Consider the following 22362-nt stretch of genomic DNA (forward strand, 5'->3'; position numbering starts at 1 on the left):
GTTCAGAATATTAGAACTACATGGACTTTTGACAGCAGTGCGTTTGTTTTTAGTACAGAATGTAAGAACTATTCCGTGATATACACTTTCTAATATTGGCAAGACTTTATCATTAATAATTATTATACCAATTAAATAAATTGCCAGTTAGTTATTTTATTTATTCTATTATTTTTTAAGTAGTGTGTTATTTTTACAAAGCTTATATTAACTCACTCTGTCTGTCTGTCTGGTAAAAAGTTTGTACACGTTATTTTTCACACACCAACTCTCAGATCAAGCTGAAATTTCGCAAAATTATTTCTTTTACCTGACAACACAAAAATCAATTAAAAAAACACCAATTAGTTAATTAACATATTGGTAATTAATTCTTTAGTTTGGTGTCTAAAGCAAGGCAAAGAATCGTACTTGACAGATTATACAAATGTGGTGGTATAAGTTGAATTAATCCCCTTGCGCTCTTGGTGAACATTTGTTAGGCATTTAAAAAAAAAAAAAGGATCATGTAAACATTCACCAAGATGCCCATTCACCAATATGCCCATTCACCAATATGCCCATTCACCAATATGCCCATTCACCAAGATGCCCATTCACCAATATGCCCATTCACCAAGATGCCCCCTTCTCCCCCCTTTTTTTCAGAACTGATCTAGACAAGCGTCAGGGTCATAGCGCATTGAGAAAACTAAAAACTAAACAAAAACTATTTGTAAACATATTTAGAATCGCACAGATTTATTATTTCTACATGAGCCAAGCAATCATTATATGACTGATCCAAAGTAATCGATCTGGGTAAAAACAAAAACCTGAGAAGATTACAAATTACTAAAAAATTATTTTTTTAAGTAATCGATTTAAAAAAAAAATAAAAGATACAAAAAAGTAATTGAACAATTACACTTAATATAAGCTTTTTTTTAAATATATTTTTTATGTTGGTTTTTTTTTAAAGATTCAATATAAACAATTTATCTTTACAGAACAAAAAAAGTAATCGATCCTAAAAAAAAAGTAATTGATACCAAAACATGAATTGAACAATTACACTTAAAATAAGTTAGTGTGTTGTTTTTTTAAAGTATTTTTAAAAATGTTTTTCTTGTTCTTTTGTCGGGAGGTCACGTGGAAACTCTCGGCTAGCCACATGTGACCTTCTGATCTAAGCCTTTGAAACTTGTCTCGGAAATAAACAGCACATCTAAGAACTTTCCTTCTCAGACCTGACGATATTTGTTGCAGCAGACGATCTGAACCTATGCTTTGTTTGGGATCATAAAGTTACAAAAACAAAGCAGGTTAACTTGACCTTAATGTCAGGTATACATCAGAGACAAGAGTGGAGGTTAGCCCAGTGCTATTCATACCAAACCAATAGAGGGCGTCCTTCAATATTTTGGGGGACAAAAAGTCATTAGGAGAAGAATGCACTAGGTGTCGCTCACAGTTTTGGTGTATTGTCGCCTAGGTGTTATTGTAATCTTTTGTAATGGAGGATAGTCTCGACCCCATACAGGCATGCTGAGTTGTCAGAGCTAAGAACATTGCTGCAGTTTAAGTGTCTACGTAGACCTAGTGGTGACCTAGCTATTTGAACACACGTGATGCATTATCTGCTTTATCTGCCAGAGATCGATTCAAGTTCCCCCCCCCCCTCATTACCCGATTCCAGATATCCACTGAATAGCAAGAACTGCTTTCTTAATTTTGTTTTTAAAATAGTTCATAAAAAAAATATGCTAATGTTTAAAGAAAATGGCGCACTTTCGAATGACCTTGATCGGCCTTTGCGCTTATGAAACACGATCAGCCGATCAGATTTTTTAGAGAGCTATAAATAACCTTTGCACTTCCTTTTAAAGAAAGGTGAAGATAATATCAAATTTCCGATAGTGAAGACTAAACTAGTGCGAGTTGTTTATACATGCAGATAAAACTTAACAAGCTGTTGGTGTCTCTGAAGGCGCCCGGTGTAAAGAATACCAAATGTCAAGTATTTTGATAAACTATCGTATAGGTCTACACGTATCAATGTGTAATTTAAACATGCATGTTAAATAGAGACTCTGCTAAGTCGTTAGTTTTCTCTGGCTGATTCAGGAAAACTATTCCATGCTCTGAGTCTAATGGCACTAGGTAAAAAAGGAACACTTATACAGATTTGTCTTAGCATATGAATAAAATATGTACCTTTATCTTTATGGGTATTTTACTAGCTTGTGTTTTTTGTAATGGCACACTATGGTTCAGCTTTTTATGTATTATTGCTACTTTACTTTTTAGTTTTCTGTCTTAAGTGATTATACTAATGATATTACTCTAGTCAAATGTGAATATTCATTTTCGTTAAAGATCTCATCACTCTATTTTGAGTCTGTTCTAGATTTAATATATATATATTCTTGAGGGGTCCCAGATTTCTAATTTAGAATGTTCTACTATTGGTCTAACCAAGGTTAATAGCATTTTAGTTATAGGTTCTTGCTTGGTTTGTACAATGTCTTTACAAAATCCATAATGCTTTGTTGGATTTGTGTATAAGTTCGTCAATACTTTAAATATTGTAAAATCAAATCTCTGGCTTGTATGAAAATCACATATGATACTTATTGGTTGCCAGCATTGATCTTTCAATATGGAGCCACTGTTTTTGTTTTTAAAATGGTATACAGGCCTAGATATGTGCATCTACATGTAGGACTAGTTTAGAAACAAGCAACATAAAAAAAACAATATAATTTTTTAAAAAAAAGCGTATATTAAGTGTAGCATCAGTTAGTTTCGATCAGACAAGGAATTCAATGTGTAATAGATCTAGAGTAGACTAACAATAATAATTATTTGCCATTGGAAATATTTTACCAATTTATTGTTTAGCGCAATTTCATGCTTTCAGCTTTCTCACTACGCTATGATCCTTTCACCTGACTTCGAACTCGAGAGCTAAGGTCTCCTGAACCTCCTCCAGACATTACGGGAACCACTGGGCCAGGGAAAGTTTTATGAAAGTAGGTTTTAGAGTTATTTACAATCTTTTCTTTCTATAAACAAAAAAGGGGACAATTCAACTTATACCACCTTATCAGTCAAGTAAAATTTCTTTCCCTTGTTCGAGATACCAAAAAAAATAAAATTTATTATCTATAGTTAATTAACTAATTGGCTATTTATTTTTTTGTTTATTTTGTTCCTTGTGTTGTCAATTAAACTAATTTCATCTTGATCCTAGATTGGGTGTGGGAGAAAAAACGTGTACAAAAGTGATCTGACAGACAGACAGACAGACAGACAGTTGATATAAGCTTTGTAAAAAAAAAAAAAGGGATCGCTTTCAAAAGCCGTTGTGCTTATTTCAAGCACAATTCATACAATAGCCAAAAAGGATTTTCAACATGTCTTTATAATCTAGATCTATAAGTTTTAGATTTATAGACATGACAGACGGTCAAACATCAGAGAGAAAAAAAAGCGGCTAAATTTTCTTTTTTTTTTAAATCTAGACAGTGACGGTAATACTTTTCAAATCTTGACTGAACACATAAAAACTTTCCTCTTGTCACAGTGGCGTCACTAGGGTCGGTGTCACCCAGTGCGGCTAGCTCAGGGTGTCACTTTCCCCCTCCCCCACCAAAACAAAAAAAGAGAACAATTCCCCACCCCCCCTTTAAAAAAAAACTCTTTAGTTATTTTTTCTTTTTGTTGAGTCATAATACTGTGAGCTATTTAATTGATTGTGGCACTGGAGAATGACTGTAGATTCTATTTTAAATTTTATAGTTTTAACATTGATTAAAACTATAAAATTATTGAAATTAGAGACAATGAATCGAGCGAGTGTTTTTTTTTCTAGTAGTTATATTTATAAAGAGCTTGTTAGGGAAACAGTTTTACAGGTACAAGTGTTTCTCAACTGCTTCCGAAGAGGCAGATCATGAACAGATTTTCGTCCTGCAAGCTATCGAGCAAAGACTAGAATACAAACAAAGGCTGTGGGTCAGTTGTTTTTTTTTTAAGGCGTTTTAGAGCGTCCATTGTGAAACACTCTGGGAAATAGCAAGCGTATAAATAGCATTTCACAACTATTGGACGAGATTCTTCGAAATCTCTGAAGCAAATCAAGCTGCTGTGTCAGACGATGTAATAACGTAGCTCATTAGCATCGAAACGTGTAGCGTATTCCTAATTCTCTTTCTGCTAGCCAACGATGATATCATTTAAAAAAAAAACATACATCAGACTTGTGATGATTGTATTTCTATAAAGTATTGTAAATAGCACTTGATAGAATCCAGGTTGTAAGATATAACAAATTCTAGGTTTATTTATCACTAGCCGACCCGCGGCGTAGCATGCACCGCTATTTAGTGACGGGTGAACACTTCCTGAAAGACACAGTTGTCCAAATGGGGTGGGTTTTGGGCAAATGACTGTGTGCGAATGCCTGGAGAGCGAGGAAGGTGCGGGTGAGGGCGGGAGGAGGCGAGAGGAGGGTTAGAGGGCTTGCGTGCTTGGTATCCCGCATGGTTGGGCGACGTAGAGAATTATATATACAGATTATTTCATTGGCCTATTAGTTCAAGTAGAGTGAGGTCCCTGGAGAGATGGTTATTATTGTCAGAGGTCTGAGTTCTGAGTCTAATCCCGTACTAAAGAAGACAGTTTCATAGTTGTGTCTATTTAATAGTTGAACATTTGATGCCGTTATCTACAACTACAGTTCTTCTGATTGCTTTTATTAAATGTATATTTCTGTTATTAATTGATCCCTTGCGTCTTTTGAATTGTTGAAAGAACTACTTTTATTTATGGGTCCATGTCAAAGGGATGTCAGGAGTTCACAAGAAGACTGCTTTCGGTATCCCATTGCATGAGCCAAACAGAAGGAGGGGCCTGGATTTTGCAGACGATATATAGCATTACTTTGGAATAGAGACGAAGGACACCCTCGACAGAGCACCAGCTGGGAAGAGGCTGTGGAAGGCGCCTTAGGTCGATCATTGTGGATAGAGCTTGTGACGCATGCTTAGAAGATGAAACAATGTCACTTAGGCCTGTTTGAATTTCTTAAACATCTCTATATATAATTCTCTTCATGGTTCAAACATTCCTGACACCAAGAAGTAAAGGAAAGATCAATCTTGTATTTCTGCAAGTCGGACTTGAGTTACCCCAAGTTACATTAGCGGCGAAAAACAAAAGAGGGGGGGGGGAGGGAACAAGGGATTTCACGGGGCCCAGTTTGGGTAGGGATACGGATAATAAGTGAAAATTAAGAGTTTGTATTAGAAAATAAATTCGTCTTTGCATTTTGTTCATTCTTTACTACGTACAGAATTACTTTACGAGCCTTGCGTTTAGCGAAGTCATACAGTATATCATCAAAATTCTGTTTCCTACATAGATCCCGCTCTATAGCCAAATAAAAATACAAATACATCCGATATTTTGTCATCAAAATACAAATACATCCGATATTTTGTCATCAAAATACAAATACATCCGATATTTTGTCATTTATATACAAATGCATCCGATATTTTGTCATTAAAATACACATAATCCGATATTTTGTCATTAAAATACAAATACATCCGATATTTTGTCATTAAAAATGTCTTCCCTCTCCACTTTTTATAAGCACATAATAGTTCATACAACTGTGCCGAAACAAATATACTATTGATCTAGGTGCAAAAGTAAATGTGGAGGATATCTAGCTGCAGTTACTTACTCTGTTTTTGAAAATGTGTCTACTAAAGGGCATGTTTATCAAGTGCATATTTTGCAATAGGGTGTCACCCGCACTTCACCCCCCCTTCCAGGGACGCCAGTGTTGTGACAATCTGTGTGATAATATTTTGCGACTATAACAGTAATCCAAACCACACTGTCATGTCAAATAAACCAAATACCGAAAGTCATAATAATGGTATGATTAATCAGCCAAACCCTAATAAGATACTAATATACTAAATATTAATGTTCACTAGCTTGGTCTACCAGCGCCAACTAATATACAAATGTTATCATGCATCTTTTAAGGCATTCACTTTAATTTCATACCAATATAAATGTGGCCCCCTAAAGAATCGAACCAGTGTATAGATCGTTGCCATGCACAACTTCTAGGTTTTATCGCGCCATGCTCTGATTATTTATATCACCGGTATAGCTGTAAATCACTCTGTCTTCTTTACGATGACTGAAGAGCTTGATTAGTGAGTTGGTTCAAGCCACCAGGTGGTTTACACAAGTTTATAGACTCTAAACTACACGAAGGAAATGTTTATTGAAAAAAAAACTCTTTTAAGAATCAACACGCCTATAGGTGCAAAGGCTGTTAGTACAAGGAGGGAGGGGCGAGCGGCGGAAGGTAAGTTCTTTGAATAGAAACAGGTACAAACTCGGTGGGAGAGGGTCTACCTCGGAGCTGGAGCCCATAGCATTAAATTCTCGAAGTGTGTGTGTGTGTGTTGAGGTGTGCACTAAGAAAACAAAACAAGCTCTAATCATGTTGATCATTGGTATTACGATGTGTAGCTTACATGCATGTGTGTTACACAAAGCTGTGACTTATTGTTTGACCTTGTTTTTAAAGGATTAGAGTCTCATAGGATAAAGGTTTGTTGTTGTTTTTTTCAGAGGAGTCACCAGAAAAGGGATTTGAACCCCTTACATTAACTGGTTAGCTAGGAGAAATGGAGAAATTTTTAGATGGGGGGGGGCAATATAAAGAGGTTAAGAGTATAAAGTGGTAAAGTTTGATAAGGGGGGGGGGTTGGCAATATAAAGAGGTTAAGAGTATAAAGTGGTAAAGTTTGATAAAGGGGGGGGGCAATATAAAGAGGTTAAGAGTATAAAGTGGTAAAGTTTGATAGGGGGGGGGCGGCAATATAAAGAGGTTAAGAGTATAAAGTGGTAAAGTTTGATGGGGGGGGGGGGCAATATAAAGAGGTTAAGTGTATAAAGTGGTAAAGTTTGATAGGGGGGGGGGGCAATATAAAGAGGTTAAGAGTATAAAGTGGTAAAGTTTCATCGAAGGCACTGTGAAGAGGGAGAGAGGGATAGAAAGTCTGATTAGTCTGATGATGAAGAGAGAGAAAAAGTTTGATAAATCTAATAACTAAGAGGGAGAGGTCTAATAAGAGACACAAGTATGAGAGTGTTGGGGGCGTAGAGAAACAATTGATGGAATACACAGAAACTATTTGAGAGAGTTCAATACAAGAGAAGAGAGAGAGAGAAACTGTACAGTAGAAACTAAAAGCAAACAAATAATGGAAGTGCGTGTCGTAGTTAAGTGAAGACCAAATAGAGCAACAGAAAGAAAGAAGAACTCATTTCAAATAAATACATATGCATATAAAATACGCGATGGCTGAGTCCACCCTAATCTAAAGGGTACCTGACTTTAGTTGGGAAAAGTAAAGACGGTTGATCGTTGTGCTGGCCACATGACACCCTGCACGTTAACCGTTGGCCAAAGAAACAGATGACCTTTACATCGTCAGCCTATACATCACAAGGTCTGAAAGGGGGAACTTTACTTTACTTTTCTATACATATAAAAACACACAAACTTACAACAGAGTTCAGATAGTCCTCTTGAAGTGGTCCATCACGTAATTTCCCGTCATTTCTTTGTAAGAGTTTCACTTCCTTCTTGTAATCCAAATACTGAACACACACAGAGAATCTAGTTCACTTCAACACAGCCTTTCAACACTTGCGATCCTGAAAGTTAAAAGACCACTAAATGAGACTATCTTTGTAACAAAGTATCACTTGACACAACTTTATCACCCACACACACACGTACACAAACACACTCACATAGGAAGCCTGGAGATAGAGCCTAAATACAAACTAACTCTTCGCCTTTTAAGTATCGGGTCGTACCAAAGTCCAACATATGACGCTGCTGAAGATATCAAATACTAAATATCTGTGTGTGTGTGTGTGTGTTTGGATTCGATGATGGTAATCATTTAAAAGAATCTTTTTAAAAATCTTTAATATTGTTGATTCTTGATGGTTTGACTTTTTTTAAAGTCGTTCTTTTAGAACTAGAGAAAATTACGCAATAGCCCAAATCTCCTTCATATAGACAAGAGATAGGAGAGGACATTGTTCAAACTAAGGACTATCGTGAGGTCAGTCCCAACCAGAATGTAGTCGTGATTATATTTTATGAATTTTTATATTTCAAGAAATGTCCAATAGTAAAAATATACCCCGCCCAGATTGTGCTGCTTAAAAAACAAAAAACAATTTTGAAGAAATGGTCTAAAATGCCCAAAATCTAGTGGCATATGCCCAGCGAAGAAAGCACTTCCTCACTAAGCCGGGATCAGTGGTTCAAGAAGAGATGGCTGACTAACCAATGGCCCAAGATAGCTAGAGTTATGCTTGCTAATGTTACTAGACGAGTCCAGACTCTGAAGACAAAATGCCCACGCAATAGAGTTTTATCTTTCCTAGAATTTTTGGTCTACATTTTTTTTCTTGAAAACGGTGTTTGGAGTCCACCCAGCTCCAGTCTATTGTATGCTGGGGTTACATTTGCTTAATGCTGGTCTTGGTATCTGGGTTGTGCATCTCTCGTGTTCTTTTTGTGTCGCTCTGTGGAAGCTAAACGCCAAGTAACTAGAATGAAGGCTGGTACCAATGAATGACCTCATTGCTGGGGAACGGGTAACAACTCTCTAGTCTTTCTTGGCAATAGGACATTCAAAAGGGACCACTAGCCAAGTCAGCGAAAGGGGAATCCGCCTTGCCATTTCATATGCGATGAGGCCATCATGAATGGGGGGGGGGCTGTCTCAAAAGGGTGAAAGTGAAAGGGAGATTATGATCCCCCTACACAGACACCATGGGAAGGTTGAAGGCAATATCTTGGAAATGTAAAGGAAATATTCGGGGTAAGAAGCCTCGAGCAGCTCAATGTGACCTAAGCTCAGAGACATCTGGACGTTTCTTAAAATTTCAGATAGAGGCGGGGCTGAAGAGTCTCTGCTTCCTTCCAGACCTGGGCGTAATATAATCCTGTCCCTGTTAATGTTTTACAGAACCTGGCATTAAATGTTACTCACAACAGACTTTTTAAAGGTTAATGTAAAGTATCATTTTCATTATTTTAATTAATTTCAAACATTCGTATTAACAATTACAAGTTTATTAATTTTAATATAAAAACAGTACAGTATTGAATTTGTATGTATAACTGTGGGTTGAACTTTAATGGAACAATGTTTTGTTAAAAACGTTTCCAAGGTTCCTTCAAAATGGAAGATAATTACATTCTAGCCCACACATTCCGCTGAACTGTAGGCAGGGTTCGAACTCGGAATTATCCTGACCATCGAGCGAGAGTCCAGAGCGCATACTTCACACTCAGCCATCCTAGGTTTGAACCTCTCTTGTCGTCACGTATCACGTAAGATATTTGCTTTTATAAACTTCTGAATGAATGCCTGAAACATGGGGGGAAATATTTTTCTTAGAGTAGTTCCAATCTCCGTATAGTGGATAGATACAACTCAACCCAGTGAGACTCTGAAGCAGAGCTCAATGACACATAAATACAAATACTTTCCCACATGTGGACTCTCATGGTAGGGACAGCTATGTTCTAAAAATAAACTTATTGTAATTGATATGAATCAGGATGTTAATGTTTTGCATGTTGTTTTTAAAAAGTGCTAACGCCTGTGTGTTCATTGATATTTATCAAACATGTGGTGTGTGTCTGTCAGTGTATGCATGTGTCTAGACTCAGTGTGTATGTGTTAATATGATTGCCAACGCATGTTACGGTTATATAAAGAATGTTAGCATAGACTCCTGAGGTAGACTTTAGGTTCGACATTCGATATGCACTTTGCCTTTAGGGACTGAATTAAACAACGCCAAGGTATTTGTGAGATAATCTATTGAGCTCGATCAAAGCAAGTGGACACAGCACACACACGGGCGCAACGACTGAGTAAAATACACTTGTGTGCATACTAACACGTGGGCACTAGTGCTCACATATAAGTCACACAAAGCTTAGAACTTAAGACAATCAGACTCACACACCTAAGACCTAGAGACACTGAGACACACACACACACACACTTAAGACCTGTAGGCAATCACACCAGGGACGTAATTTGTAGCGTTTTAGATACGGATGGGGGGGGACAGGTGTTAGGTTCACGTTTAGGACAATTAGAAGTAAACACTAGAAAAAAAACGTCAGTTTGAGGTAAACAAAACTAGAGGTAAACATAATTAGAGGACTGCCCAGTCAGTTTGAGATAAACAAACTAGAGGTAAACATAATTAGATGACTGCCCAGTCAGTTTGAGATAAACAAACTAGAGGTAAACATAATTAGAGGACTGCCCAGTCAGTTTGAGGTAAACAAAACTAGAGGTTAACATAATTAGATGACTGCCCAGTCAGTTTGAGGTAAACAAAACTAGAGGTAAACATAATTAGAGGACTGCCCAGTCAGTTTGAGGTAAACAAAACTAGAGGTTAACATAATTAGATGACTGCCCAGTCAGTTTGAGGTAAGCAAAACTAGAGGTAAACATAATTAGAGGACTGCCCAGTCAGTTTGAGGTAAGCAAAACTAGAGGTTAACATAATTAGAGGACTGCCCAGTCAGTTTGAGGTAAAATTGTAACACACACACAAAAATACTAACGTTCCCCTATCAGAGCTCACCTCTAGATCGCAATTACAGGTAACCACAATTACAGGTAACCACAACTAAAGGTAACCACAATTACTTAAAGGAAAACATAATATTAGAACTAAACCCAATCAGAGGTTAACAAAATTAGAGGTAAACGCAATACGCAATTAGAGTTAAAGGTTTCTGTGCTATATTGAATTAAATACAGATCAGAGTTATTATACCTTTACTCGGTCAACGCAGCGTCTAAATAAGTCCGATATGTATGCGACTCTTTGGTTACAAACGTTACATCAATTCTATTTGAACTGATCGAGTCCTTAAAACTTTGTATTCAATCTAGCATGAAAGAACGTGACACACTCTATTATAATATATCCAGTCTGTAAGAACCAATGTGCAACACTACCTTTATAAAGATTCACTGGTACATGTCTGAACTGACTTCATCTCATTAAAAGTGTACACAGCATGGAAGACTATCAAGTGAGGTGGAGATAAAGGGGTTGACTCACTGACTTAGGGTATAAATATAGTAGTGACTGGTGTACTTGCCCTGTCACAGTGTGGCTGTGTCTTAATGTGGGTCATAGTGTGACCTCTGAACTGTTACCCGGAACATACCCAGTTCTAGCACTTGTAGAAATAGGGTTACGTCTGCTGTGTTAGGACAGATTTGTACAGAGAGAGACAGAGAGAGAGAACACGCGTAGGGTGTAATCATCTTTTTTTTTTTTGAAGTAACGTTTGTACTTAATAAGATAAGAGAGAGAGAGAGAGAGAAATGAAGAAAGAAAGAGTGACCCAGACAGAGTTGAAAACAGAGTCACGTGGAGAATGAGAGCGGACAAGGAAAAAAAGCAAAATAGAAACAAGGTTACAAAGGCAGTTTGTGAGGAAACACAAACTCAAAATCGGCCTCCGAAGTGGTCCACCCAGGCAGGTAAAAAGGTCGGTATCAATATTTTCAGAAAGAACATGAGAATTAAATTTGATTAAAGATATATGACAGAGAAGAATGGAGAAAGAAGGTTGGCAGATCTTATGTGGTGCCCCATCGGTCAGTAAACCAAAGGATAGGTGAAAGTGAATGTGAAGTTCAATGTGAGCTGGCAAACTGATGTCTTATAATGAATATCTAATTTATCTAATTGTTTTGTAAAGGGTCAATATCTCATTCAAATCCTAAAAAAAAAAAAAAGAAGAACAAAACTTTTCCTTAAAAAAAATTTAATAATTTCTTTAGTTAAGTGTCTTACAGCTGCGCACCAGCGCTGCAATTCACGCAATAATATGAAAAACTACTTATTAATTGTTGTTTTAAATTATCTCCAACTTATATGCATACTAAATAGATATTTTCTCTTTAAAAAAATTAAACATTTTCTTTGGGTAAATGTAGTAGTTAGTAGGACAGAACTTGCATAACGTAGAAATACAATTGTATAAAAAAAGTTTTTGACAAAAATTCTAAAACCATTAGCATAAATGTGTTACAAATATGATATATATGGTTTCCCTACTAAAGAGCTTCCAGCGTTTGTTACTACTAATAGTTAATAATTGTAAAAGTGGTGTATTTTTACGAAAAAAAACTACTTGCATAATTGATTTAAAAATTAGATTTTTCGCTTTCAGAAAAGAAACAAGTAGCCTTTGCATCAGAACTTTGAATGGTCTAAAATATTGTGATGTCGGATTTTCAATATCTTTTCTAGTTTACGAGATCTAAACTGGATGGACAGACATTTCACACAAAACTAACATCGTCTTTTCCGCTTTTGAAGGCCTCTGAAAAATAGAAACAATGTTACAGAAACAGTTTGTGTGGAAATAAAAACTCAAAATCGGCCTCCGAAGTGGTCCACCCAGGCAGGTAAAAAGATAGGTTTCAATATTTTCAGAAAGAATATCATAATGAAATTTTATCAAAGGCAAATGACAGAGAAGAATGGAGAAAGAAGGTTGACAAATCATGTGTGGTGCCCCAAAGGTCCAGCAGACCAAGCTATAGGTGAAAGTGAAAGTGAAGTTAGAGGTGAACCTGGCCTAACTGATGTCTTATAATGAATATCTAATTGATCTAATTGTTTTGTAAAGAGTCAATCTCTTATTCAAAACCTCAAGAAAAAAACATTTCCTTAAAAAAATAAATTCTTTATTTTTGTGTCTTACTGTAGTGGGATTACTCTGCAGATCACGAGATAATATGAAAAACTATTTATTTATTATTAAACTAGAAGGACGGACAGACGGACAGACAGGCCACACAAAACTAATAGCGTCTTTTCCCCTTTAGGGGGCCGCTAAAAATGCTTTTAAAAAGTTTTTGTAAGGGAAAGAAACGCACAATTACTGACAAAGTCTCTCAATAATAAGATATTACTCCATTTTTACATTTAAAACACAATTAGTTAATTACCACTTATTGATTAACTGATTGTTTAATTTTTTGGCTTATTCATGTGTTGTTATCAACAATAAGTACTTGTGCAAACTTTCAACTTGATCCAATTCTGAGAAGTGGGGAAATATTGTGTACAAGATTCCACCTAGATAACAAACAAACAGACAGAGTGTGTTGATATAAGCTTTGTAAAAAGGAATAGATGAACTGTGAGAAATCAGAAAAGGAAAAACGAGAGAAATAGAAAAGAAGAGAAGAATAGAAGAGAAATGGAGAGAAGGAGAGAGAGAGAGAGAGAGAAGAAGGGATCAAAGAAAGAATTATAACCAAAGTTTTAGAAGTGTCTCTAGGTGGCACAAACTGTTTGGCCACCTAACAAGGGATCTCATTGTTTTACAGATCAGGATTAGCTGACAAGCCTAGCTTTTAAAGTTAATTGAGTATTTTCTTTTGTTCTGTCCTCTTTTGTAAGGCTTTGTCTTTCATTATGTCCTCCTTTGTAAGACTTTGTCTTTCATTATGTCCTCCTTAGTAAGGCTTTCTATTTCATTATGTCATTATGTTTCTTTAGTCTCTGCTCAGCTTTTAGACAGATCTCTCCGGGAGGTTATTGAGAAATTATGTCATTATGTTTCTTTAGTCTCTGCTCAGCTTTTAGACAGATCTCTCCGGGAGGTTATTGAGAAATTATGTCATTATGTTTCTTTAGTCTCTGCTCAGCTTTTAGACAGATCTCTCCGGGAGGTTATTGAGAAATTATGTCATTATGTTTCTTTAGTCTCTGCTCAGCTTTTAGACAGATCTCTCCGGGAGGTTATTGAGAAATTATGTCATTATGTTTCTTTAGTCTCTGCTCAGCTTTTAGACAGATCTCTCCGGGAGGTTATTGAGAAATTATGTCATTATGTTTCTTTAGTCTCTGCTCAGCTTTTAGACAGATCTCTCCGGGAGGTTATTGAGAAATTATGTCATTATGTTTCTTTTAGTCTCTGCTCAGCTTTTAGACAGATCTCTCCGGGAGGTTATTGAGAAATTATGTCATTATGTTTCTTTAGTCTCTGCTCAGCTTTTAGACAGATCTCTCCGGGAGGTTATTGAGAAATTATGTCATTATGTTTCTTTAGTCTCTGCTCAGCTTTTAGACAGATCTCTCCGGGAGGTTATTGAGAAATTATGTCATTATGTTTCTTTTAGTCTCTGCTCAGCTTTTAGATAGATCTCTCCGGGAGGTTATTGAGAAATTATGTCATTATGTTTCTTTTAGTCTCTGCTCAGCTTTTAGATAGATCTCTCCGGGAGGTTATTGAGAAATTATGTCGCATAGCTAGATGTAGAATATGTCATTTAAATCTAATTTTCAGTAGACTAAGAATCATCCTTTTTTTTCTTGCAGATATCTGGTGTCTGATGTCTGCAGGCAGAGGAATTTGTTGTCAGGTTTAATGATTTTCTAAAAACTAAGAAGCGGCTTTGTTTCAGGTCAGAGAAATCCCAGTTGGCAACATTTCAGTCGGTCTTCAACCTACACTCGGTATTTCATACTGACTTTTTACTTTTGACAACAAAAGTAACTAGGTCAACGAATGAACATTATTATAATAGAACCAACAACGATTTCTAGATAGTAAAACCAAAGCTTTTTATTTTATAATTATAAGACTTTAACTCTTTCTCTCCGTTATTATTTGTCCACGTTTTGAAGGAATTCTACATTTTGCTCATTACTATTTCACTACCCTGTTATGATTAAGCTTCAATAGTTTGGGCTTTGTTATCAGAAAATGTTGTATTTGATATAGAATTAAAGGAAAATGCATGCTCTTTTTATGTAATACAAAGTCAAGTTTATAAAATTAAACATTAATTTAATTTAATGAGGTCAAATCCACGTTGGTATCGTTGGTTAGGAGAGAAAGAGTTTAAAAAAATAGAATGACGTACTTTGTCATAATAACTAAAAAATATTTTTTTAGACTTGTTCAGACAAAATATGATTGAATGTCATCATTAAACAAATGGGATTCCATAAGTAGTTCATTAGACCTTTACATCATCTGCCTTGTAGATCGCAGACTCTGAAAGGGGAAGTTTACTTTTTAATTCGCTAAGCCTTCTAATAAAACTAAATATTTTATTTATATAAATCAGATCAGATTAGATCAAATACTTTTATTGGCCCAAACAAATGGAAATGAAGTTTGACTAGGGTTGTCCAATTCAGCATTACTACTATAACAATAACAACATAGATGTCAGCACGAACAACATTCACACACGTTACATCACACACACACACACATACACATCATAAACATACACACAACCAGCGCTTTATGAATAGCCTTCTATCTACGTCTCGGTGACGACATTGACCTTGAAACTATCAGAGTGAAAGTGAGATAAACGAGTTTAGACATTTTTCTGTTCTAGCCTTAAAGCAGACGACCACTTCGTCCAGGTTTGATGTAACTGTGATTTAATGAGTGCGTAGACGTTGCAGAAATACCTATAATACAAATTGGGAACCACACCCTTTCAGTGGTGCAGGAATTTACCTACTTGGGTTCAACAATTGTCAGTAACCTAGACTTAGACATCGAGCTGACAAAAAGGATAGGAAAAGCTACCACAGCATTGGCAAAACTCTCCAAGCGCGTCTGGGAAAATGGTAAATTGACCACAGCGACCAAAATCCTAGTCTACAACGCCTGTGTTGTGAGCACTCTCCTTTATGGCAGTGAAAGCTGGTCAACATACATGTACCAAGAGCACAGATTGAATAGTTTCCACTTGCGCTGCCTGAGACGCATAATGGGCATCTCTTGGAGGGACCATGTCTCCAATCAGGAAGTTTTGAGACTGGCCAATATGAACAGCATGTATGCTCTCCTGACACAAAGGAGATTACGCTGGCTCGGACATGTCACCCGCATGCCAGATGGTAGAATCCCGAAAGATATCTTATATGCTGAGCTTGTGAAAGGAATCAGACCCAAGGGCCGCCCAAGACTAACATATAGAGATGTCTGCAAGCGAGACATGAGAGCCTCAGGCATCAGTGAAAGTATGTGGGAAAACATAGCCAAAGACCGGAGTGCATGGAGACAGACTGTGCGTGCTGGGACAACCCTTGCTGAGAACAAAAGAATTGAAGCGGCTTTAATCAAGAGGGAAAAAAAGAAAGCAGCCCTGTCTGCTAGCCCTAAATCAGAGGCATACAAATGTACGAATTGTGGCAAAGTCTGCCGTTCTAGAATTGGCTTGATTAGCCACACCAGATTCTGCCCCGTCTCAAGAGTATTCTGAGTATTTAGCGGAACACTTTGAACATTCTGAGTATTTAGCGTAACACTTTGAACATTCTGAGTATTTAGGGGAACACTTTGCTTATTTTTGAAGAGAGATTACTTCACGTGGTGGCCTACTAGTTCATTAGTCCTGGAGTTTGTGGAATGAATGGCCTCGCGAAACACAGTTTGGGAAACAGCTTGAGGTCCAAATATTGACAACAAACTGTCGGGCGCTCCTAAATTATCTTTATAATGTTTGCCTGTCATCTCAGAGGACTGTATAAAACATCATTGTGATGTTTGTCTGTCATCTCAGAGGACTGTATAAAACATCATTGTGATGTTTGTCTGTCATCTCAGAGGACTGTATAAAATATCATTGTGATGTTTGTCTGTCATCTCAGAGGACTGTATAAAATATCATTGTGATGTTTATTTGTCATCTCAGAGGACTGTATAAAATATCATTGTGATGTTTGCCTGTCATCTCAGAGGACTGTATAAAATATCATTGTGATGTTTGTCTGTCATCTCAGAGGACTGTATAAAACATCATTGTGATGTTTGTCTGTCATCTCAGTGGACTGTATAAAATATCATTGTGATGTTTGTCTGTCATCTCAGTGGACTGTATAAAACATCATTGTAATGTGATCTCAAAGAAGTTCTGAGATTATTAATCCAGTGTCTCGTCGGAGGATTTGAAAAATGTTTTTACAGTGTACCAGTGATAAATACGCTGGAGGGGGGGGGGAATTGCAACAAAAAAAAAAACTAAAATCACGAATTTAATGAAGTTGGTAAGTGGAAGAGATCTCCAAGAATAAAAAGTCAAAGTGAGTTGTTTTTTTTTTAAGTTTGCTTCTCAAGTTAGTATTAATGCTCAAGCCTTCTATCTCTAAATATTCGATGACTCAGAAATGCTTTAAAGGCTAAATGCGACGCGTTACTTTAAATTTTGTATAGTGGGACTGTTAAGTTTTTATAGTGTAGATACACATATTATTTGTTGGGTCAAACTCTATTCGATAATGTAATAAGCCAGAAATACAGGACTAATAAGTAGAACAGTCTAAATAATAATAAACATTTTAAAATTATAATGGTAAATGGGGGCGTGCATGATACCCTTAGCTAACCGCACCTGTTGGCACCGACCCTAGCTACGCCACTGGCGAAGGATTCGTTAGAACATTTGTAGCTCATCAAGCCAATTCTAAAGAGATGTGGAATTCGACACAATAAGAAACATACTACAAAACAATAGTAACGTAATAATTATGAGACGAGAGTGCTCTTAGTTTCGATGTTCAATGACATAGGTTAGGGTTAAAAAAACAACAAAGTTTACTTCTTAGAACTACTTTACAAAACAACGCCTTGGTTCAACTTTTTTTTGTCATTTTTTTACGACATTGTTGTGAAATGTTAGAGATCTCCATCTCCAGAATAGGTTTAATATATATAGGTCTGTGTTCACACTAGTTCAGGACAAGCTAACGTTGTGTTAGAGATCTCCATCACCAGAATAGGTTTAATATATATAGGTCTGTGTTCACACTAGTTCAGGACAAGCTAACGTTGTGTTAGAGATCTCCATCTCCAGAATAGGTTTAATATATATAGGTCTGTGTTCACACTAGTTCAGGACAAGCTAACGTTGTGTTAGAGATCTCCATCTCCAGAATAGGTTTAATATATATATAGGTCTGTGTTCACACTAGTTCAGGACAAGCTAACGTTGTGTTAGAGATCTCCATCTCCAGAATAGGTTTAATATATATAGGTCTGTGTTCACACTAGTTCAGGACAAGCTAGCGTTGTGTTAGAGATCTCCATCTCCAGAATAGGTTTAATATATATAGGTCTGTGTTCACACTAGTTCAGGACAAGCTAACGTTGTGTTAGAGATCTCCATCACCAGAATAGGTTTAATATATATATATAGGTCTGTGTTCACACTAGTTCAGGACAAGCTAACGTTGTGTTAGAGATCTCCATCTCCAGAATAGGTTTAATATATATATAGGTCTGTGTTCACACTAGTTCAGGACAAGCTAGCGTTGTGTTAGAGATCTCCATCACCAGAATAGGTTTAATATATATATATAGGTCTGTGTTCACACTAGTTCAGGACAAGCTAACGTTGTGTTAGAGATCTCCATCACCAGAATAGGTTTAATATATATATATATAGGTCTGTGTTAGTTCCGTTACCCACAACTTCTTTGTGTGAAGCAAGGATTTTTCTTATAGTGTTACAACCAAGTCAAAGTCTAGAAACGGGCGTGATACCAAACCAGAAATTAGAATTCAACTGACCAATGTCGTGTCTGATATGAAGAAGTTATGCTCTTCAACGACATTATAAATTAAAGTCAGTCAACTTTTCTTTTCCCTTATGTTTGTACGTCTGTACTATTATTATTGTTGTTTTTTTTTAAATGATAAATTTAGAATATGGTTTAATTATTTTTTATTTCAACCAAAAAATTCAATCTAAAAATAAAGTGAAATAAGGAAAGTGTTCCAGGAAACATTCCGAAGGAAACAAGTATTGAAGTATTCCGTTAGAAGAAAACATGAGGAAACAGTGGTCTTAGCTATGTTGTTGTTGTTTTTTATTTCGGAATTATAAATGGTTATCCAGCATGGATACAAGCACAATGCTTCATTAGGACTACATTGATTTGTCTTTTATCACTTTTATTGTAACAGTGACGTCATTCTATCGAAACTTTGAAAACATTTGACCAAAAATATAAAGTTAGAGAATAAGAACTTGATACGGGAAATATCAACAGCAATAGATCAATATAATTTTTTAGGGGTAAAGATGAAGAACTCTCTGTCACTGGTAGGCTTGGGGAAATGTTTCAAAATAATGTTTATTAGATATTTTTACAAAAAGCAGCTCCTGACTCCTCAGAGGATTAAAACATCCCACTAGCTTCTTTTCATGGGAACTGTTAAATAGCATTTCAATCTACGGACAATTTAAATTTAAGAAAACGCCCGTCCACCGCCAAATAGAAGTAACAGAAGACAGTGAAATGGGAATTTCAGAAATTGTCCTAACATGGGAATTTAAAGAAATATTACTTAAACAGCTCAGTGGAAATTTAGCACGTCAAGATCAGCGAGGTGTTGCAGTAAAATGTTCGCTGAAATTGAGTTGAATGATACTTGAAAAGAAAACTGAAACTCTAACAGGTCGTGTCGTAATGAATTGGATGTCAAGAGTAAAGCATGGGAGTGTTCATTAATTCGAGTCACGATTGTCATGTTGAACAAACAGACAACAAAACAAAAAACCTTCTTGTAGTGAAGAGAACCAATTCTGAATGTGAAACAAGCTGTTCCATTCAGATACTCTCGAGGAACATGTTCCTAGTGTTCTGAGAACATTGTTAGAAGATAACTCTAGTGCTTAGTAATGCTAATAAAACTCGCTTTTAAATAACAACATAATCAAACTTATGTAGGTCTTTGAAAATGGATTCTGTTGACTAATATCTCATCGCGGGAAAAAAAATCTAATGAGAGAAACAATTGTTCCTCCCTGTAAAATTATTTCTTAGTAACTAGTAGCAGATTTGAACTATTATAATAAGCATTTTTTTTTTTGCTTTGATCAATACGGATCTTACGTCTCATAAACCTTTCAGAGTGACTCTTGTTTGTAGATAACTGGCGGTTCTTAATATCCTTATTAGTGGGAGTCTATCCAATACACAACTGATAGGTAAGGGCACCAGGTGTTCCCAGTGTAGATAGCAATCAATATGTATTTAGAGATATAGATCTATAGCGCATCTGTCGTGGTTGTATTATTTAGCGAGTCTTGCGTAAAAGTGTAGAAGTAGGGAAGAAAAAGAAAGGTAGAAAATGTACGAAAAAAATAATTAAACAAGATATAGGAAGAAAAAAAAATGAATTCTAGCAATCAAGCCATCTGTGTACCCTTAGTACTACACAACCATGCTCGTGGAAATAGTTGGTATACCAGGCTATGTGTGAGACACTAGCTGATACTCGTGGAAATAGTTGGTATACCAGGCTATGTGTGAGACACTAGCTGATACTCGTGGAAATAGTTGGTATACCAGGCTATGTGTGAGACACTAGCTGATACTCGTGGAAATAGTTGGTATACCAGGCTATGTGTGAGACACTAGCTGATACTCGTGGAAATAGTTGGTATACCAGGCTATGTGTGAGACACTAGCTGATACTCGTGGAAATAGTTGCTATACCAGGCTATGTGTGAGACACTAGCTGATACTCGTGGAAATAGTTGGTATACAAGGCTATGTGTGAGACACTAGCTGATACTCGTGGAAATAGTTGGTATACAAGGCTATGTGTGAGACACTAGCTGATACTCGTGGAAATAGTTGGTATATCAGGCTATGTGTGAGACACTAGCTGATACTCGTGGAAATAGTTGGTATATCAGGCTATGTGTGAGACACTAGCTGATACTCGTGGAAATAGTTGATATACCAGGCTATGTGTGAGACACTAGCTGATACTCGTGGAAATAGTTGGTATATCAGGCTATGTGTGAGACACTAGCTGATACTCGTGGAAATAGTTGATATACCAGGCTATGTGTGAGACACTAGCTGATACTCGTGGAAATAGTTGGTATACCAGGCTATGTGTGAGACACTAGCTGATACTCGTGGAAATAGTTGGTATACCAGGCTATGTGTGAGACACTAGCTGATACTCGTGGAAATAGTTGATATACCAGGCTATGTGTGAGACACTAGCTGATACTCGTGGAAATAGTTGATATACCAGGCTATGTGTGAGACACTAGCTGATACTCGTGGAAATAGTTGGTATACCAGGCTATGTGTGAGACACTAGCTGATACTCGTGGAAATAGTTGGTATACCAGGCTATGTGTGAGACACTAGCTGATACTCGTGGAAATAGTTGGTATACCAGGCTATGTGTGAGACACTAGCTGATACTCGTGGAAATAGTTGATATACCAGGCTATGTGTGAGACACTAGCTGATACTCGTGGAAATAGTTGGTATACCAGGCTATGTGTGAGACACTAGCTGATACTCGTGGAAATAGTTGGTATACCAGGCTATGTGTGAGACACTAGCTGATACTCGTGGAAATAGTTGGTATACCAGGCTATGTGTGAGACACTAGCTGATACTCGTGGAAATAGTTGGTATATATTTTGCCAGGAAGTCATTTTCATTAATTAAATAAAAAGGCCAACAGTAAAACGACTCCCCAGCCAGGGCCGGCCTTAAGCATAGGCAAACTAGGTAGCCTCCTGGGGGTGGTGGGGGGGGGGGCACGTTCATGACTAAACTATAAAAAAATTAGAGAAAAAAATTGCGAAACAAGGATCCGACCTCAAACTTAGTAGAGCACTCTGTTTACTAGTCTAGCTCTGGCTCTACTGTGGATATTGCGTTAGATAAGAATTTCAGTTATTTAGCAAGTTGAATAAAGACACAGGGAGGTTTTTAATCAATTTAATATTTTTTAAAATGTTTCTTTTCAATTTAAAAAAAAAATTCATTAAGGGCCACCAAATTCATTTCGCATTGGAACTCCGATTATCCAAGGCCGGCCCTACTGCACCAAGAACATAATTTTCTTGTCCTCAAATTGTTAAAGACCCCTTTTTATTTCTCTCTCTTTCATCCTTCAATCGTACGGCCCGCAACCCCCTAATATAGAGTATGTACAAACACTTCTTAGGCCCGTCGGATGTAGCCTTCACGTCTGTCTGCATTATAACGCCCCCAGCACTCAGACAACACACGCAATATTTTAAAATGAAACGCTTCTCCCAAACAACACATTTTTGACCCGTGCACCTTGTAATGGAACGGCTGACCTTACACAGACACAGAAACATATCACTTGTAATGGAACGGCTGACCTTACACAGACACAGAAACATATCACTTGTAATGGAACAGCTGACC

General features: G+C 36.8%; 1 protein-coding gene and 1 long non-coding RNA gene across 7 annotated transcripts in view; one reads left to right on the plus strand and one right to left on the minus strand.

Annotated features, from left to right (window-relative positions):
* The window catches only part of LOC106052510 (glycoprotein 3-alpha-L-fucosyltransferase A-like), a 133313-nt gene that overhangs the window by 101922 nt on the left and 9029 nt on the right, over positions 1-22362 (minus strand). For 3 of the 6 annotated variants that reach the window (XR_008780289.1, XM_056044929.1, XM_056044920.1), the window contains exons 1-2: positions 10918-11196; positions 7591-7740 (exon numbers count right to left, since the gene is read on the minus strand). The gene's annotated coding sequence lies outside the window, so the exon portion shown is untranslated. Of the gene's footprint in view, positions 1-7590; positions 7741-7839; positions 7859-10917; positions 11243-22362 lie in introns of those variants that run through there. The other 3 variants (XM_056044921.1, XM_056044923.1, XM_056044922.1) reach the window with 3 other exon arrangements.
* On the plus strand, positions 1944-15533 carry LOC129928810 (uncharacterized). The gene is made up of 4 exons (XR_008780291.1): positions 1944-2142; positions 2903-3014; positions 12412-12569; positions 14494-15533. It is a non-coding gene; the product is annotated as an uncharacterized LOC129928810 (long non-coding RNA).

Source organism: Biomphalaria glabrata, chromosome 10 (assembly GCF_947242115.1).
Source record: "Biomphalaria glabrata chromosome 10, xgBioGlab47.1, whole genome shotgun sequence".
Lineage (NCBI taxonomy): Eukaryota > Metazoa > Mollusca > Gastropoda > Planorbidae > Biomphalaria > Biomphalaria glabrata.